This window comes from Crinia signifera, chromosome 5, assembly GCF_055691185.1.
Source record: "Crinia signifera chromosome 5, ASM5569118v1, whole genome shotgun sequence".
NCBI classification, from domain to species: Eukaryota; Metazoa; Chordata; class Amphibia; order Anura; family Myobatrachidae; genus Crinia; species Crinia signifera.
In genome coordinates, this window is record NC_139221.1 from 333,373,446 (window position 1) to 333,394,795 (window position 21,350).

General features: G+C 47.0%; 1 protein-coding gene across 3 annotated transcripts in view; it reads right to left on the reverse strand.

Annotated features, from left to right (window-relative positions):
- The window catches only part of MAF1 (MAF1 negative regulator of RNA polymerase III), a 97,826-nt gene extending 81,556 nt beyond the window's left edge, over nt 1-16,270 (reverse strand). Inside the window, exons 1-2 of one of the 3 annotated variants that reach the window (XM_083145058.1) lie at nt 16,249-16,270; nt 11,902-12,138 (exon numbers count right to left, since the gene is read on the reverse strand). The gene's annotated coding sequence lies outside the window, so the exon portion shown is untranslated. The other 2 variants (XM_083145057.1, XM_083145059.1) reach the window with 2 other exon arrangements.
- Between the last annotated feature and the right edge of the window lie 5,080 nt (nt 16,271-21,350).

Consider the following 21,350-nt stretch of genomic DNA (forward strand, 5'->3'; position numbering starts at 1 on the left):
TGAATTAGGCCTGGATCTAACTGTTAACACTATGTATGTAAATCATACCGAAATGCATATGAAATTGCTCCATAGACTCTACTTAACTCCAGACAGGTTACACACATTCTGGCCCTCATGTTCCAAATTTTGTTGGCGCCTATGCGGGGAAGTGGGAAACATTTATCATGTGTTCTGGACGTGTCCAGTGCTGACCAAATATTGGTCAGATGTTTTTGACTTACTTAATGTTGTACTAGCTCTCCAGCTCGCCCCATCCCCCTCGCTCGCTCTACTGAATGTCATCCCAACTTCCATCCCTATCTCCAAACGTTATGTTTTAGGCCATATATTAATAGCTGCACGTGCAGCCCTAGCACAGCTTTGGAAACAGGCAAGTCCCCCTCTGATCCTGAAAGTGATCCATAAAATCCATCACCATTTCATTATGGAAACAGAATTTATACCCTCCACCTGTTCGGCATCCTCACCACTAGTCCAATGGGCTTACTGGCGCACATATGTTATTGAGGGTGAAGGAGCTCAATATTTCCCTGACTCCTCTCGAGTTAGCCCCCTACAATTTAGTCTCAATGAGAAAGATATTGCCTCCCCAATGGCCACCACTACCCCATGTGTTACATAAACCGAACTGTTTAAAATGCGATGTCCATGCTCAGTTGCTACATATAAAGCCTGGTATGATTACTTACATTTTTATGTTCACTGCCAGATTCTGTGTGAGCCCCCCCCCCCCCCCCACCCTATGGTTTTGTTTCCCTACTTTTTTCTGTACCCCATTTCTATGAAAATCTTCAATAAAAATGTATTGATGTGAAAAAACCTACCTTTGGTTAACTCCCTAACTCCCCTTTTCTTCTTCAGGGTTCCTGGGTCCCACAGGGAATACATCAGGGATGTCCCAAAGCAGTATTCTATGGGTGGGTAGACGCCTGAGAGCCCAGTAGAACTTGGCCCCCAAACACAGCATCTTGCAAAGCAAACGTATCAAAGGCATAACCTCAGAAATGCGTGGACCATGTTGCTGCCTTGCACAGCTGCTCAGCGGAAGCACCATGCCTAGCAGCCCACAATGGACCAACTGACCTAGTGGAGTGTGCAGAAATAGTAAGCCTATTGGATTGCATTCTGATCTAGTGAGCCAAGGACTGCTTGTGAGCAGGCCACCCTCTTTTGTGGAACCCATATAAGACAAACAAAGAATCTGAGCGTCTAATGGATTCTGTCCGTTGGATGTATATCTTGAGCGCCCGCACGACGTCCAAAGATTTCTCCTTGGAAGACAACTTGGAGGAATTCAGGGCAGGAACCACAATTTCTTGGTTCACATGGAAACTGGTAACAACCTTAGGAAGGTAAGAGGGCCTAGTCCTAAGAACAGCCCTATCTTTATGAAACACCAGAAATGGGTGCAACAAGATAATGCCCCCAAATCTGATACCCTTCTGACTGAGGCAATAGCCATCAGAAAGACCACCTTGGCTGAAAGCCACTTCAACTCAACTGAGTGCAAAGGTTCGAAAGGTGGCTCAGAAAGAGCTGCTAGAACTACCGGCAGGTCCCACGGAGCTACCGGAGTTGTGTACAGGGGGGCGGAATCCTCAGCACCCCCTGAAAGAACATGCAGACATCTGGTAAAATGGTCAATTGCCTTTGAAACCACACCGATAAGGCAGAACCTGGACTCTGAGGGATGCCAGACGCAATCCCTTATCCAGTCCATTCTGAAGGAAGGACAACAATTGTGTCACCTTGAATTGTATCGAGCGATCTTGCCTTACACCAGGTAAAGTAATACACCCTATAATAGATTCTATATGAGGCCGGCTTCCTGGCCTGGATCATAGTCAGAGTAACTTTTGAGGAGAAGCTTTTATTCTTTAGGACAGCGTTCTCAAGAGCCACGCCGTCAAACTTAGCCTCTTAAAATCCAGATTCAAGCAAGGCCCTTGAATGAGAAGATCTTTCCTCAGAGGTAAATGAAAGAGCAGCTGTACTAGATCGGAATCAGTGTCACCTGGGCCACCACAATTAGGCTTCCTCCCTCCTGCTTGAACTTCCTGAGGACTCGAGGAAGAAGAGACACCGGTGGATAAATGTATGGAAGATGAAAGTTCCATGGTACTGCTAGAGTGTCCGTGAACGCTGATAGAGGATCTCTGGCACCGAACAACGGAACCTTGCGATTGGACTGAGAGGCCATCAGATCTGCACCACTTCCTGGCTATTTGACAAAATACATCGGGGTGTAGGGACCAGTCTCCCGCGTGGATGTCTTGACAACTCAGGAAGTTTGCCTCAGTATTCCTGGGAGGAACATGGCCAGCACAGGATTCTTGGCCTATTGGAGGATCTATGACACCTCCCTCCTGGCTTTTATGCTTTTGTGCCCCCTTGGTGACCACTTTCCCTGCAAGGACCAGGATTCTACTACAGCACCCCAACCCCGCAAGCTTGCGTTCTTACAAAGGAGGACCCATTGTGAGATCCAGAATGGCCTTCCCACCTGTAGGCGGAAGTCTGTTCACCACCACCGTATAGATGCTGTACTTCCCTGGTGAAACACATCATTCGGGAATGTATGGATTGAGGACGGCCGTCCCATCTGGCCAGAATCATTCTCTGCAGTGGGCGGGAGTAAAACTGCGCCCACTCGACCATGTCGAACGTGGATACCATCAGCTACAGAATATTCATGGCCTGATGTATAGAGACTCTCTGTAACTGAAGGAAACTTCGGATCTTGGCCTGCACTAGCTGGCCCTTGTCTGGAGGGAGGATAATACTCTGTGAGTCGGAATCCAGCAGAGCACCTAGATGTATCATCAGTCTGGAAGGAAACAGAGCCGACTTCTTCCAGTTTATCAGTTATCTATGGGACTGAAGGACAGTTTCGGTCAACTGAAGATGTGCCAACCACATTTCCTGTGAACTGTCCAAAATCAGTAGGTCATCCTGGTAGAGAAGTACCCTGACCCCCTGCAGTCTTAGAGATGCTGCCATGACCTTCGTGAAGGTTCTGGGTGCTGTGGCCAACCAAAACGGGAGGGCCATAAATGGATGTTTTGGCAATGTTGCAAACCACAGGCACTGCTGGTGAGATAGAGCAATGGGGACATGCAAATATGCATCTTGTATGTCCCGAGACACGATGTAGTCCCCTGGTTCCATTGCCAATACAATGGACCGGAGAGTCTCCATATGGAATTTGGACACCTTTACTGACCTGTTAAGAGATTTTAGATTCAGGATAGGCCTGAATGTCCCCTTTGGTTTTGGAATCAAGAATAGGGTGGAATAGCAGCCTTGGCCCCGCTGAAACTGAGGCACTGGTACTTCACTACATGGAAGAAAGTCATTGGACACCACGGCAACGGAAACCATGCGTTTATTTACAATCAATAGGGTCCAATTGATTAGCAATAGGTCCAACTTTTGCAGAAATAACAGCAGCTACTCGTCGTGGTCAACTTTCCACAAGTTCGTGTAGCACACAGTGGGATATTGTGCCATTCCTCCTGCAGTACATTACCAACTGTGGTAGTGTAGAAGGGCGAGGCGATCGCAACCTGCACTTAAGTTCGTCCCTCAGATGTTCTATGGGGTTCAAATCAGGGCTTTGCGCAGTCCACGCTAGTCGGGTGACGCAATTTTCATCACATAACTCCATTGTAGCCCTCGAAACATGACCTGTCGCATTGTCATCCTGGAACACACAATAGTCATTCCCATAGAAATGCCACAACGTAGGTAACATGGAGTTATCCAGAATACCTCGGTACCCCAGATCGAATTCCCATCTGATTGAAAACGTATCCAACGCTGCAGCCTGAGGATGATAATATTTTGCACAGAATCTGCTCACCTTCCTGTTGGAGTATGTGGCCATCAGTTCCACTTCTGGTACCCCGAAGAAGTTCGATATCTGTTGGAACACTTCCTCGTTTAGTTCCCATTCTCCTGGTAATATAGTCTTGCGACTCAGATAATCCTCCACTATGTTCTTCACTATGTACACTGCCGAGATCGATCTTAGATTATTTTCTGCCCAAGACATAATTTTTTCTGACAACTGCATAAGTTTCTGAACTCTGGTTCCCCCTTGATGGTTTATGTGGGATACCACTGTCACATTGTCGGACATAATTCTGAGATGCGTTTTTCGGATCTTTGATTCTAGCAGACGTATAGCTTCCCACATTGCGTGCAACTCTCTGGCGTTTGAGGAGTTTGTTGTTTCTTCCCAGGACCATATCCCTTGGACCGAAACCTTTCCGAGATGGGCGCCCCATCCTGACAGACTGGCATCCGTCGTCAGTACCAGAAAGTGTGGACTTTCCAAAACTGGAACTCCTGTTCTCCAAGTCCTGAGTCCACCATTTTAACGATTGTGTTACCTGATGAGATAAGTTTATCATATGATGATCTCCTAGACCTTGCTTCAGAAACGGCAGCAGGAACCACTGAAGTTGTCTCGAGTTCCACTGAGCCCAGCGTATTATCTTTATGCAAGAGACCATCATTCCTAGTAACTGCACCGCCTTTAAAAGAGGAATCTTCCTTCTCTGTAAGATCCATTCTACCAAGTTCTTCATCTTCAGGCACCTCTTTAGTGATAGAGCCACAGAATACTTCCTGGTATCTATCCTGACTCCCAGAAAAAGTATATTCTTGGTTGGACATAATTGACTTTTGTCTTTGTTTATTATCCATCCGTGTATCTGCAAGGTCTTTATCGTCAGACTCACACTGTCTCACCTCCTCTGCTGAGTCTCCAACTACTAACAAGCAGTCTAAATACGGCCATATTTGGACTCTTTGCTTTCTTAACTCTGCCACCAGTGTGATCAATATCTTGGTGAAGACTCTTAGGGAGGTCCTTAGTCCAAACAGAAGACATGTAAATTGGAAATGCTGACTGGCCACATAGAACCTCAGGAACCTTCTGTGTTCCACACAAATTGGTATATGGTAATATGCATCCTTGAGGTCGATCGATGCTAAATATTCGTCTTGCCTTATTCCTGATACTATGGATATCAGACACTCCATGCGAAATTTTATCTTTCTTATGAAGCCATTTAGATCCCTCAAATCCAGGATAGGATTGAAGCCTCCATTGTTTTTTTCTACTAGAAATAGATTGGAGTAAAACCCCTTTCTGTGATGCTTTTCTGGAACCAAGTCGATTGCTTTCTGTTGTTCTATCTTCACATAAAGAGCTGATCTTTTTTCTCTTTCTGTTGGTATCCTGGATTTCAGAAATCTGTTCTGATACAGGGTTTCTGCAAACTCGATTTTTTTCAGCACCCATTTGTCGGTTATTGTATCTTCCCACTCTTCTTTGAACTGTAACAGTCTGGCTCCTATTTCTGTTGTCTGAGGATAGTCATGATCTTCCTCCTTTATCAGTCTGGAAACGCCCACGAAAGGGCGGTCGTCGAAAGGACTGACGCGACGTATTGGATCCGCCTCTTCTGTAGTAAGGTCTACCAGGTCTGTAACCTTTGGCTTCTTTATAGGATTGTTTAGCAGTACCCGTGTAAGGAAAACGATTTCTTCTATCCTGCGGGAGACGCACCGATATTCCACCTGATAATTTTTGTATCATTATATCCAATTTGGACCCGAACAAAAAGTTGCCTTCAAATTGTAATGTTGTCAGCTTGTTCTTAGAATTCGCGTCTGCGCTCCAAGGTTTAAGCCACAAGGCTCTTCTTGCTGTTACGCCTGCTGCCATAGCCTTTGCTGCGAAAGAAACTGAATCTAGCGACGCCTCACATAGGTAGTCTATAGATTTTTGCATAACGTCCAGACTTTTTTAAAAATATGGTTTCGAAATTCTTTCATCCACATCCGTGTATAGGTTGGATGCCCACAGTCTCAAGGCCCTAGAGATCGATGCTACTGCTACTTTGGATTGGAGAGATCCTGCAGATGCTGTATGGACCTTCCTCAATGCATTCTCTATTTTTCTATCCATTGAGTCCTTGAAGGCTGCTGCATCCTCTACCGGAATAGTCGACCTTGACGTGAGTTCGGCCACTGCGGCATCTACTTTCGGTATGGAGCACCATCCTAAGAACTCATCATCTTTGTATGGATACATCTTTTCAACTCTGTTCCCTAGCGTCAACTTCTTATCCATTCCTTCGCAATCATTTCTCTTACCATCTTATGGACCGGAAATGTTCTACCCTTCTTCGCTCTGTCCTCAAATAAGGGTTTTTTAGCCTCTGATGTTCCAGGTTCTTCTTTATAATCCATTGATATAGATATATATATATATATATATATATATATATATATATATATATATATATATATATATATATATATATATATATATATATATATATATATATATATAGATATATATATATAGATATATATATAGATATATATATAGATATATATATAGATATAGATATAGATATAGATATAGATATAGATATATATATAGATATATATAGATATATTTATTTTTTTTGACCAATTCTAAATTAAAAGTTCTCACATCTTCTAATTCCCCCCGACTCATCCAAGGAATCCTTCTCTACACACTCCACTTCTTCAGATGATCCTTCCTCTTGACTAAACTCTGCGTGGGACCTGGATCTCTTATGAGTCTGTGATTGTGCAAACTCTTCTTTTGACACAAAAGACTGTTTCATCCAGTCCATCAGTTCTTTAAGAACATCAGATTGTTTCGCTTTCTTATCCAGTTTATTTTGCCCCACTTCACATTCCTCACAGAGATTTTTTCTGAGCTGATGCAAAGGATTTGTCGCAAGACATGCATGTGGTCTGGATAAACTTCTTTTTTGATGTCCTCTTTTTAGGAATAGTAGACTGTTCCATTCTTTGCTCTGTAGACACACTAAAATGAAATAAGGCACTAAGTATCTTATAAATAAAATAACTAATGCCCAAAATCAAGGGGCTTGCCTCAGAGGGGCATTATCCGGCTTAGGGGGAGAAGGCACATTCATAATGGCAACCAGGGCTGTGGAGTCGGTAGATAAATGTTCCGACTCCGACCACTCGTACTGCTGACTCCGACTCTCCGACTCCTCTGTATTAGTATGCGAATGTATTTGATACATTCCTTGAAGGAAAGAAAGGCAACATACATATTATAACTACAGAAACTAGAGGCTGGGAAGCCAACTGTCTACTGTATTGAATAGTTTAAGCAAAGGACAAACACCATGAAAACTAAGTTTTATTAATTTTTTTATTAATTAAATGTCTGGATAGTAGCAGTAGGCATAAACATCAGGAACAGGAACTTTACCAGTTCAGAGATAAAAACCACATTATTTGGTTGTTTTGGGAACAAAAACAAAGCTGATCTATAACCGAATCGTTACTGGTGACGAAAAATGGTGCCTGTACATCAAAATGAACCAGCGTAAGGAATGGCTTAGCCAAGGTAAACAAACGACCCCACGCATGAAACAATATCTTCATCTGCGTAAAAAGATGTTGTGCGTATGGTGGGAGAGCTCGGTTGAATGAATTTTTCGAGTCTACACCAGGTGATTTCTACCAACGGAGGGATTGAAAACCTTATTGAACGTTGGAAATAAGTTGTAAACTACAAGGGAGAATACATTTAGAAGTATTGGTGCTCCGAATTGTGCGTTGCGTGCCATATAGTGAAGCACATGAAAAGCATGCTTTTTCACAGTCACTTAACGTGTTAGTTTTGCGGTTACGTGAGGCACTGCATGCATTGGTCTTTATTCTTACAGTCAAGTCATTAATTATAATTTTCGGAGTCGGTGCATTGTTTGCTGACTCCAGGTACTCAAAATTTCATCAGACTCCGACTCCACAGCCCTGATGGCAACTCCAGTCACAAACCAGTGTTGTCAATACACCACACACGCTGCTCTCCCTCAGCGTTTTTATATAGGGCGCCATAACCCAAGATCACGGAGTGGAACTAAAAATGCTTCCCCTTGTTTCCGCGGGGAAGCATTTGCGGCAAGCACCTCCGGCGTTTCTGGGTGGAAGTGACGCTCAGCGTGAACTTCCGCCCCTTCTGCCTGTACTGTTTGAGCGTGCAGACGCGGCTTACAGCTCGGTCTGCTTACTCCTCTGTCCGGGCACTCCACACAGTGCCTCCTGCTTCCCTGATGTCCACACTACCCAGGGATATTCTCAGGTACATTTAAGTCTATTTTACTGCACATCTTTGCCTAATGTATAGGCGTCCTAGGCAGGCATTATGCACAAGGATAGATTGCTCATTCAGCTTCCATGCTGACAGAGGTAACCCTGTTTAAAACAAAATTAACAACCTACTCAGTCCTTCTCTAACGGAGACAGGAAAAAAAAGACACAGAGGAGAAGGAGGAGGCGGCTATTATACCCCAAGGTGGGCGGTCCTAGAGAAAATTATCCTGTCTAAATCTATGGGGGAAGGGGAACATCCCAGTGTTATGGCTGCCATGGGGATCGTAGAAGAAAATGGTGTTAAGTTCTGGACACCACACCTTAAAAAGGACATAAATGAATTGGAACAGGTACAGAGAAGGGCGACTAAGCTAGTAAAAGGTCTTGAATCACTAGAATACAAAGATAGGTTATACCAGGCTGAATATGTTTTCACTGGAGAAACGGAGGTTGAGAGGTGATATGATTACTATGTTCACATACAGGTTTGGGAATCATATAGAATTGGGAGATGATTGGTCAGTAACAGGCCTATACTTAGGACACGTGGGCATGTACTGAGGCTCGGGGAAAATAAATTCCGTACTGAATTAAAAAGAGGATTCTTCACCATTAGAGCAGTAACATTCTGGAACTCATTGCCGGTGGGGTGATTACAGCAACTACTGTTAATGAATGTACAACAAAACTGGATACATTTCTGGCCACTAAGAGAATCCTCTAGATATGACTTACTGAACTCAGTCAGATAGGTTGAACTCGATGGACTGACGTCTTTTTCAGCCTTAATTACTATGTTACTATGTAGTGTGTGCAGTCTGTACGTAGCCCAGGACTTACTCAGCGGCTGCAATAGGAGCAGGCTGATCGGGGGCGGAGCTGACCCTCACACACCTGGCCACACCGCTCACCATATAATGATTCCCCAGTGTGTGTGTGTAGCCTGGGATTTACGGCTGCAATAGGAACAGGCTGATCAGGGTCAGAGATGATGTCACACGCCCTTCCCTGGTAATATCGGGGCACGCCTGCGCTTTCCAACACTCCCAGAAAATGGCTGCTGACACCCACAAACACCAGCTTCCCGTCAATCAATCTATGTTCCATACTGGTGCAGTCGCTCAATAATCACTGAGCCTGAGAAATCGCAGCCCAGCGATCAGGTCTGAATAACCCCCTAAATAACAATGGTGTAATACAATTAAACCAAAGAGTTGAGTGTCCTAATGAATGGAAAATGGTGAATCCACATGGAACGACCTTCTTCCTAAGTACAGGATTACCATCATTACCCCAGAACCTACAGCAAGAAGATGGAACTAACATGTAGAACCACCCTTAGACTGGGTACTCACCACGCCAACACACTGAGTGGCCTCTACAACTGGGAGAGCACCAAGCAGTGATGTCCAGGTGATCGGCACAGAAGCATGGAAAGGGGCGTGGTCTCCGGTAGATGCTGGGCTACCCCAGGCTCTACCCCTCTGTGCACAGCTATGCAGGAGCGGGGATGAGCGTGTAGCTCCCAAATTCACGGACAGGCCCAGTTGTGTGCCTCTGCTGTACGATAGAACATGTGACCAGCCCACATGCTTCAACAGAAGGAGTAATGACCAGCCATCTGTCTCCCATCACCCAGCAGAAACCTTGGCTGCCCCACTGTGCCACGGGGTCTCCCATCACCCCGCAGTAACCTCTGCTGCCCGACAAAGGTCTCCCATCACCCCACAGTAACCTCAGCTGCCCCACGGGGTCTCCCATCACCCCGCAGTAACCTCTGCTGCCCCACGCGGTCTCCCATCACCCCGCAGTAACTGTGGCTGCCCCACGGGGTCTCCCATCACCCCACAGTAACTGTGGCTGCCCCACGGGGTCTCCCATCACCCCGCAGTAACGTTGTCTTCCCCACAGGGTCTCCCATCACCCCGCAGTAACGTTGTCTGCACCACAGGGTCTCCCATCACCCCGCAGTAACTTGGCTGCCCCACAGGGTCTCCCATCACCCCCGCAATAACGTTGTCTGCCCCACAGGCTCTCATCACCACGCAGTAACGTTGTCTGCCCCACAGGCGCTCATCACCACGCAGTAACGTTGTCTGCCCCACATGGTCTCCCATCACCCCGCAGTAACGTTGTCTGCCCCACATGGTCTCCCATCACCCCGCAGTAACGTTGTCTGCCCCACAGGGTCTCCCATCACCCCGCAGTAACTGTGGCTGCCCCACGGGGTCTCCCATCACCCCGCAGTAACTGTGGCTGCCCCGCGGGGTCTCCCATCACCCCGCAGTAACGTTGTCTGCCCCACGGGGTCTCCCATCACCCCGCAGTAACGTTGTCTGCCCCACAGGGTCTCATCACCACGCAGTAACTTGGCTGCACCACAGGGTCTCCCATCACCCCGCAGTAACGTTGTCTGCCCCACAGGGTCTCATCACCACGCAGTAACTTGGCTGCACCACAGGGTCTCCCATCACCCTGCAGTAACGTTGTCTGCACGAGTGGGGCATTGCAGGGACACTGTCAGGACAATGCAGGCAGGTCTGGACCGTTGGTAGGCCAGGCCGTAGCAGCTTTGGGACCTCACATGCAGCTGCTATGACCCACAACATGGCAGCCCTGCATCTTGCTTTTGCAGCAGGGCTATAAAGTGAAGTGCTCACATAATAACAATGTAATCACAAAGTTTTCTATTGCGGGATGGGACCCACCAGGTGGGATGGCGTTGCCCTGGCTCCCTCCACCCTGCAGAGCTTGCCCGACATGGTCTTACCAGCTACTGCTAGGGAACGTGTCATCACACGACATGGTCTTACCAGCTACTGCTAGGGAACGTCTCATCACACGACATGGTCTTACCAGCTACAGCTAGGGAACGTCTCATCACACGACATGGTCTTACCAGCTACTGCTAGGGAACATCTCATCACACGACATGGTCTTACCAGCTACTGCTAGGGAACGTCTCATCACACGACACGGTCTTACCAGCTACAGCTAGGGAACGTCTCATCACACGACACAGTCTTACCAGCTACTGCTAGGGAACGTCTCATCACACGACATGGTCATACCAGCTACTGCTAGGGAACGTCTCATCACACGACACAGTCTTACCAGCTACTGCTAGGGAACGTCTCATCACACGACATGGTCTTACCAGCTACTGCTAGGGAACGTCTCATCACACGACATGGTCTTACCAGCTACTGCTAGGGAACGTCTCATCACACGACATGGTCTTACTCATCACACGACATGGTCTTACCAGCTACTGCTAGGGAACGTCTCATCACACGACACAGTCTTACCAGCTACTGCTAGGGAACGTCTCATCACACGACATGGTCATACCAGCTACTGCTAGGGAACGTCTCATCACACGACATGGTCATACCAGCTACTGCTAGGGAACGTCTCATCACACGACATGGTCTTACCAGCTACAGCTAGGGAACGTCTCATCACACGACATGGTCTTACCAGCTACTGCTAGGGAACGTGTCATCACACGACATGGTCTTACCAGCTACTGCTAGGGAACGTGTCATCACACGACATGGTCTTACCAGCTACTGCTAGGGAACGTCTCATCACACGACATGGTCTTACCAGCTACTGCTAGGGAACGTCTCATCACACGACATGGTCTTACTCATCACACGACATGGTCTTACCAGCTACTGTTAGGGAACGTCTCATCACACGACATGGTCTTACCTACTGCTAGGGAACTTCTTATCGGCACAACACTTGGATACCAAGCACTTCACGCTCTTCTAAACCCAGGACGTGAAGCCAGTATGGGCCTTATTAGTATTTCTGACTTGAGTTCACTCTACTTCCGGACAGCATTTCATGAAGACTCGGCGCAGAACACGGCCGCATTGTCGGCCACGACATCTTTGCGCTAATACAAACAGACTCAGTGGCGCTCAACAGGATTCAGGCACAATTCTGAAAGAAAAATAGGACAACTATAATTATAAGGCAGTACAGACGGTGTAATGGTTACATTACTGCCTCACAGCACTGAGGTCATGGGTTCTATCCCCACCATGTGTTATATATATGGGGCAGTACGGACGGTGTAATGGTTAGCATTACTGCCTCACAGCACTGAGGTCATGGGTTCTATACCCACCATGTGTTATATATACGGGGCAGTACAGACGGTGTAATGGTTACATTACTGCCTCACAGCACTGAGGTCATGGGTTCTATCCCCACCATGTGTTATATATACCGGGCAGTACGGACGGTGTAATGGTTAGCAGTACTGCATCACAGTGCTGAGGTCATGGTTTCTATTCCCACCATGTGTTATATATACAGGGCAGTACGGACGGTGTAATGGTTAGCATTACTGCCTCACTGCACTGAGGTCATGGGTTCTATCCCCACCATGTGTTATATATACCGGGCAGTACGGAGGGTGTAATGGTTAGCAGTACTGCATCACAGTGCTGAGGTCATGGTTTCTATTCCCACCATGTGTTATATATACGGGGCAGTACAGATGGTGTAATGGATAGTACGGACGTTGTAATGTTAGCATTACTGCCTCACAGCACTGAGGTCATGGTTTCTATTCCCATCATGTGTTATATATACGGGGCAGTACGGACGGTGTAGTGGTTATATTACTGCCTCACAGCACTGAGGTCATGGGTTCTATTCCCCCCATGTGTTATATATACAGGGCAGTACGGATGGTGTAATGGTTATAGCATTACTGCCTCACAGCGCTGAGGTCATGGTTTCTATTCCCACCATGTGTTATATATACGGGGCAGTACAGATGGTGTAATGGATAGTACGGACGTTGTAATGTTAGCATTACTGCCTCACAGCACTGAGGTCATGGTTTCTATTCCCATCATGTGTTATATATACGGGGCAGTACAGATGGTTAGTATTACTGCCTCACAGCACTGAGGTCATGGGTTCTATTCCCACCATGTGTTATATATACGGGGCAGTACGGATGGTGTAATGGTTACATTACTGCCTCACAGTGCTGAGGTCATGGGTTCCCACCATGTGTGATATATATATATATATACAGGGCAGTACAGATGGTGTAATGGTTAGCATTACTGCTTCACAGCGCTGAGGTCATGAGTTCTATCCCCACCATGTGTTATATATACAGGGCAGTACGGATGGTGTAATGGTTACATTACTGCCTCACAGCACTGAGGTAATGGGCTCTATCCCCACCATGTGTTATATATACAGGGCAGTACAGATGGTGTAATGGTTACATTACTGCCTCACAGCGCTGAGGTCATGGGTTCTATCCCCACCATGTGTTATATATACGGGGCAGTACGGATGGTGTAATGGTTAGCATTACTGCTTCACAGCGCTGAGGTCATGGGTTCTATCCCCACCATGTGTTATATATACGGGGCAATACGGACGGTGTAATGGTTACAGTACTGCCTCACAGCACTGAGATCATGGGTTCTATCCCCACCATGTGTTATATATACAGGGCAGTACGGATGGTGTAATGGTTACATTACTGCCTCACAGCGCTGAGGTCATGGGTTCTATCCCCACCATGTGTTATATATACGGGGCAGTACGGATGGTGTAATGGTTAGCATTACTGCCTCACAGCGCTGAGGTCATGGGTTCTATCCCCACCATGTGTTATATATACTGGGCAGTATGGATGGTGTAATGGTTAGCATTACTGCTTCACAGCGCTGAGGTCATGGGTTCTATCCCCACCATGTGTTATATATACGGGACAGTACGGATGGTGTAATGGTTACATTACTGCTTCACAGCGCTGAGGTCATGGGTTCTATTCCCACCATGGCTCTAACTGTGCAGAGTTTGTATATTCTCCCCGTACTTGCATGGGTTTCCTCCAGGTACTCTGGTTTCCTCCCACACAGTCCAAAAATATACTGGTAGGTTAATTGGCTCCCAACAAATTAACCCTAGAATGTCTGTGTGTACATGTACATGTGGTTGGCAATATAGATTGTAAGCTCCACTGGGGCAGGGACTGATGGGAGTCTTCTAATTTTCTCTGTACAGTGCTGCAGATTATGTGTGCGCAATATAATAACTAGTAATAATAATCTCTATACAGCGCTGCGGAATGTGTGCGCTATATAATAACTGGTAATAATAATCTCTGTACAGCGCTGCGGAATATGTGTGCGCTATAACAACTGGTAATAATAGTCTCTGTACAGCGCTGTGGAATATGTGTGCGCTATATAATAACTGGTAATAATAGTCTCTGTACAGCACTGTGGAATATGTGTGCGCAATATAAATAACTGGTAATAATAATCTCTGTACAGCGCTGTGGAATATGTGTGCGCTATATAATAACTGGTAATAATATTCTCTGTACAGCGCTGCGGAATGTGTGCGCAATATAATAACTGGTAATAATAGTCTTTGTACAGCGCTGCGGATATGTGTGCGCTATATAATAACTGGTAATAATAGTCTCTGTACAGCGCTGCAAAATATGTGTGCGCTATATAATAACTGGTAATAATAGTCTCTGTACAGCGCTGCGGAATATGTGTGCGCTATATAATAACTGGTAATAATAGTCTCTGTAAAGCGCTGCGGAATATGTGTGCGCTATATAATAACTGGTAATAATAGTCTCTGTACAGCGCTGCGGAATATGTGTGCGCTATATAATAACTGGTAATAATAGTCTCTGTACAGAGCTGCGGAATATGTGTGCGCTATATAATAACTGGTAATATTAGTCTCTGTACAGCGCTGCGGAATATGTGTGCGCTATATAATAACTGGTAATAATAGTCTCTGTACAGCGCTGCGGAATATGTGTGCGCTATATAATAACTGGTAATAATAGTCTCTGTACAGAGCTGCGGAATATGTGTGCGCTATATAATAACTGGTAATATTCTCTGTACAGCGCTGCGGAATATGTGTGCGCTATATAATAACTGGTAATAATAGTCTCTGTACAGCGCTGCGGAATATGTGTGCGCTATATAATAACTGGTAATAATAGTCTCTGTACAGTGCTGTGGAATATGTGTGCACTATATAATAACTGGTAATAATATTCTCTGTACAGCGCTGCGGAATATGTGTGCACCATATAAGAAAATAAATTATAATAATTATGAAGCCAAACCCGTAGGTGCACGGACGCAGTTGCTATGGGAACCAGGCCGGCTGCAGCTGTGATGCATGGTGTGTAGCTGCATTGCTGATTATTGTATTGTATCACTGCATAGGGATCTGTTCTAGTTACTACGGACTATGAGGATAGCTAGACAGAGTATATATATATATATATATATATACATACATATATACATATATACACACACATACACACACATACATACATACAGACAGGCACAGATACATATATATCAGACAGAAGTAGCGGCACCCCAGGGACTCAGTGAACAAGCCGGGCACTGAGGGCACCTGTGTGTGATATACTTGGTACCCGCCATCTATGTTGCCCGACTTCAGCCTACTACATAAATAACCTGGAAGTACGGCCGGGACACAGGGAAGGGGGATGGGAGCTGCACCCGGGACACCCAGCATAGCAGGGGGGAGCCGCCGGTACCTGAGCCTGTAGGGTACGGAGTCGCCGCCGGGATACAGTCTACAGGACACCGGCCGCTAGAGCACGGTCACCGCCGTCTTCACAACACTGGCTCAGGGGGAGAGGAGGCCGTCACCGGGGACAGCCCGTGGGGAGGCGGCGGAGAACCCGGGACCGGACCTGGTATGGAGCGGGAAGTACAGCGGGCGAGTCACCGCCTCAGGGGGTCCCGGCAGCCGGCAGGTAACGGGACAGAGCTATATACACGGAGCTCAGCTTGGAAGCGGCCGCCATGTTAGATCCGATAGCCACGCCCCCTTTCTCTATATGAGGCCTTGTTACACAGCGACCGGGCCGGACCTGGCTGCCTTATACATGGCGCCTCAGCTGGATTCTCATACGGAATTATTTATTCAAGGGAGAGGTTACTGCGCCTCCTGGTAACACATTGGGATATGGACGAGGCTTGTGGCCTCACAACAAACCTCTACTTCCGCACCTGGCGGCCATCTTACTTCCGACTTCCGGCTGCTGCGCGCTTGCGCATGCGCAATCTGCGGGTGTCAGGCTGTCAGCTGCTACCTAGATATGGGATTTCTATGGCTGCGGCTGTTACAACATGGCCCTCTCCAGGAGGGAACCACTGCTCTACATCTGGACTTTCCTGTTAATTAATGATCGACTGTTTTAAACAGATTGATGGTAAAGAAAGTTGTTTCACTGCGGGAGATGGTAATCATCACTTAAGCGAGGAGGGGTCCAGAAACCAGGGTTACCTTAAAAAGCAGTTTAAGGGAGATCTAAAGGTGCCCATATCATACTTGCCTACTTGACCCTCTCCATAAGTGAGAAAATGCTCTGTGGACACAATGCTCTGCTCCTGGGCTTCCCTGGTAATGTATGATTGCCAGCACCTGTGGTGACACCTTTCTTATCAGTTACCTAGCTCCCCACAGGTGCTGGCAATCATACATTAGCCATAGTAACCTCCCAGCATGCCCCTCTCCAGGAGGACACAATGCTCTGCTCCTGGGCTTCCCTGGTAATGTATGATTGCTAGCACCTGTGGTGACACCTTTCTTATCAGTTACCTAGCTCCCCACAGGTGCTGGCAATCATACATTAGCCATAGTAACCTCCCAGCATGCCCCTCTCCAGGAGGACACAATGCTCTGCTCCTGGGCTTCCCTGGTAATGTATGATTGCCAGCACCTGTGGTGACACCTTTCTTATCAGTTACCTAGCTCCCCACAGGTGCTGGCAATCCCACATTATCCATACCTCCCAGCATGCCCCTCTCCAGGAGGACACAATGGTCTGCTCCTGGGCTTCCCTGGTAATGTATGATTGCTAGCACCTGTGGTGACACCTTTCTTATCAGTTACCTAGCTCCCCACAGGTGCTGGCAATCATACATTAGCCATAGTAACCTCCCAGCATGCCCCTCTCCAGGAGGACACAATGCTCTGCTCCTGGGCTTCCCTGGTAATGTATGATTGCCAGCACCTGTGGTGACACCTTTCTTATCAGTTACCTAGCTCCCCACAGGTGCTGGCAATCCCACATTATCCATACCTCCCAGCATGCCCCTCTCCAGGAGGACACAGTGCTCTGTTCCTGGGCTTCCCTGGTAATGTATGATTACCAGCACCTGTGGTGACACCTTTCTTATCATTTACCTAGATCCCCACAGGTGTTGGCAATCATACATTATCCATACCTCCCAGCATGCCCCTCTCCAGGAGGACACACTCCTCTGCTCCTGGGCTTCCCTGGTAATGTATGATTGCCAGCACCTGTGGTGACACCTTTCTTATCAGTTACCTAGCTCCCCACAGGTGCTGGTAATCATACATTATCCATACCTCCCAGCATGCCCCTCTCCAGGAGGACACAATGCTCTGTTCCTGGGCTTCCCTGGTAATGTATGATTGCCAGCACCTGTGGTGACACCTTTCTTATTAGTTACCAAGTTCCCCACAGGTGCTGGCAATCCTACATTATCCATACCTCCCAGCATGCCCCTCTCCAGGAGGACACAATGCTCTGTTCCTGGGCTTCCCTGGTAATGTATGATTGCCAGCACCTGTGGTGACACCTTTCTTATCAGTTACCCAGCTCCCCACAGGTGCTGGCAATCCTACATTATCCATAGTAACCTCCCAGCATGCCCCTCTCCAGGAGGACACAATGCTCTGCTCCTGGGCTTCATTGGTAATGTAGGATTGCCAGCACCTGTGGTGACACCTTTCTTATCAGTTACCTAGCTCCCCACAGGTGCTGGCAATCATACATTATCCATACCTTCCAGCATGCCCCTCTCCAGGAGGACACAATGCTCTGTTCCTGGGCTTCCCTGGTAATGTATGATTGCCAGCACCTGTGGTGACACCTTTCTTATCAGTTACCTAGCTCCCCACAGGTGCTGGCAATCCTACATTATCCATACCTCCCAGCATGCCCCTCTCCAGGAGGACACAATGCTCTGCTCCTGGGCTTCATTGGTAATGTAGGATTGCCATCACCAGTAGTGACACCTTTCTTATCAGTTACCTAGCTCCCCACAGTTGCTGGCAATCCTACATTATCCATACCTCCCAGCATGCCCCACTCCAGGAGGACACAATGCTCTGCTCCTGGGCTTCATTGGTAATGTAGGATTGCCATCACCAGTAGTGACACCTTTCTTATCAGTTACCTAGCTCCACACAGGTGCTGGCAATCCTACATTATCCATACCTCCCAGCATGCCCCTCTCCAGGAGGACACAATGCTCTGCTCCTGGGCTTCATTGGTAATGTAGGATTGCCATCACCAGTAGTGACACCTTTCTTATCAGTTACCTAGATCCCCACAGGTGCTGGCAATCATACATTACCAGGGTAGTCCAGGAACAGAGCATTTTCTCCCTCATGGAGAGGGTCAGGTAGGCAACCCTGGCCCATACACATTACAGTTACATAGTAGGTGAGGCTGAATAAAGACTTGCATCCATCTAGTTCAACCTATGTTTATACTAGCTTATCCCTTGTTGTATAGTATGTTCTGATATTTTAAAGACAGATATGTTACTTATTCGTACCCATGGATGTTTTTAACCAATAAATGTTTATCCAACCTTATTTTAAACGTATTTATAGTGTTTGCTGACACCACTTCTCCAGGAAGAGAGTTCCAAAGTTTGACTGCTCTGACTGTAAAGAAATTTTTTCTTCTAGATCAGGGGTGTCAAACTCAAATTCATCGGGGGCCGCATCAGCAGTTTGGTCACCCTCAAAGGGCCGGTTGTATCTGTAGGTCCCCCTGTATAATTATAATGCCATGACACCACAGGCTGCTCCCCCTGTATAATATAAAATGAATGCCATGACACCACATGCTGCTCCCCCTGTATAATAATAATGCCATGACACCACAGACTGCCCCCCCTGTATAATATAATAAAAGTAATGCCATGACACATAAATGATTATACAGGAGGAGCAGCCTGTGGTGTCATGGCATTATTATTATTATACACGGGACACCTCAGGAAACAGCAGATATATATTTTTTTTATTGTGAGTGTGATCCTCATCCTCACTTACTGTTTCTCCGTCTGTCCTGCAGCTGCTGCGGCTTCCAGCTTTTCTTCACTGCTTGCTGCGGCCACACTGTCGCCGACTCCCGGTCCAGCTTCCCTGCCTGCTCCTACTTCTCTACAGACGCATGGGCGGGCGGCGTCATCGTCATGACGTCCCCACCCAGTGTTTGTCACTGCCGAGCATCAGAGGGAACAGGCGGCCGGGCCCTCCTCCACGTAGCAGTGGAGGCCGGTGGCCATGTTTCTGTAGCCGCATACATATGTGCCTACAGGAACATGGCCGCCGACAATGGAGGAACAGGTAAGGCGGCCGCGGTGGGGTGGGTGAGAGGAGGTGGCCTAGGCAGGAGCTGGGACATACTGCCCTGCGTGCTATCGCGCGGGCCACATGACGAGGTCTGGCGGGCCGGATTTGGCCCGCGGGCCTTGTGTTTGACACCCGTGTTCTAGATGAACAAAGTCTTTTTTCTTCTAATCTAAACTCGTGCCCTCACGTCCTAGATTCCTTTCTAGTAGAAAAAAGGGTGCTTGACAGTTCCTTATATTGGCCCCTAATATATTTATACATATTGAGCATATCCCCCCTTAATCGTTTCTTCTCTAGTGTAAATAGTCCCAGATTGTTTAATCTTTCCTCATAGCTTAACTTCTCCATTCCCCTAATAAGCTTTGTTGCTCTTCTTTGTATTTTTCTACTTCTATGATGTCCTTTTTATAGTGCGGGGCCCAGAACTGCACTGCGTATTCGAGGTGCGGTCTAACCAATGATTTGTACAGAGGCATAATTACTTTTGAATCCCTAGTTTCCATGCCCCTTTTAATGCATGCTAGAGTTTTATTGGCCTTTTTTGTTGCTATATTACATTGAGCACTACACTCTAGTTTGTTGTCTATTGGACTCCTAGATCCTTTTCAAGCACTGATTTACCCAATTCCTCCACGCTTAGGTTATAACTAGCACACTGGTTATGTCTCCCGAGGTGCATGACCTTGCATTTGTTCACATTGAACCTCATCTTCCACTGTTTTGCCCACTCATCCAGATTGTCAAGATAATTTTGAAGCGTGGTGACATCTTCTGATGATTTAATAACTCTGCTCAGTTTTGTTTCGCCCGCAAAGATGGATACATTGCTGAGTAACCCCATCCCAATATCGTTAATAAAAATGTTAAACAAAATGGGCCCAAGAACCGAACCCTGTGGCACTCCACTTAGTACTGGTATCATATTAGATACGGCACTGTGCGCAAGCACTCTTTGTTCTCTATTACACAGCCAGTTCCCTACCCATCTACAGATATTTGCCCCTAATCCAGTGGTTCCCAAACTGTGTGCCTAGGCACCCTGGGGTGCCTCAGGACACTTGCAGGGGTGCCTTGGGTTGGTGGACCAGGATCAATTCATATTATTTATGGTCAATGTACCAGGCAAAACTAGTGCTGGTGGCTGCCAATCATAACATATGTGGACAAACAGGAGAAAATCCTGTCCCTCACCACATAACTGTGACATATACACACAATGGGGATGTGGTTAATTTCCCGGCGGTCGGGATCCCGGCGGTCGGAATCCCGACACTGGAATCCCGACCGCCGAAATCCCGAAACTTTCTCCCTCCGTGGGTGTCCACGACACCCATAGAGGGAGAATAAAATAGCGTGCCGAGCGTAGCGAGGCACCGGGCCCGCTGCGTGGCGAGCGCAGCGAGCCCGCAAGGGGGGGCGATCCATGTCCCCCCCTTGTCGGGATTTCGGCGGTCGGGATTCCAGTGTCGGGATTCCGACCGCCGGGAAATCATATCGGATCCCACACAATGCACTTCATTTAATATTTTTTTTCTAAATTTCTTAATAAGAAGCATTTGGCCTAGGGGTGCCTTAACAACATTTTGATGCTCTAGGGTGCCGTGATTCAAAAAAGTTTGGGAACCACTGCCCTAAACCCATGTCCTCCATTTTATTTATCAACTTCTATTGTGGTACTGGGGCCAAAGCTTTAGCAA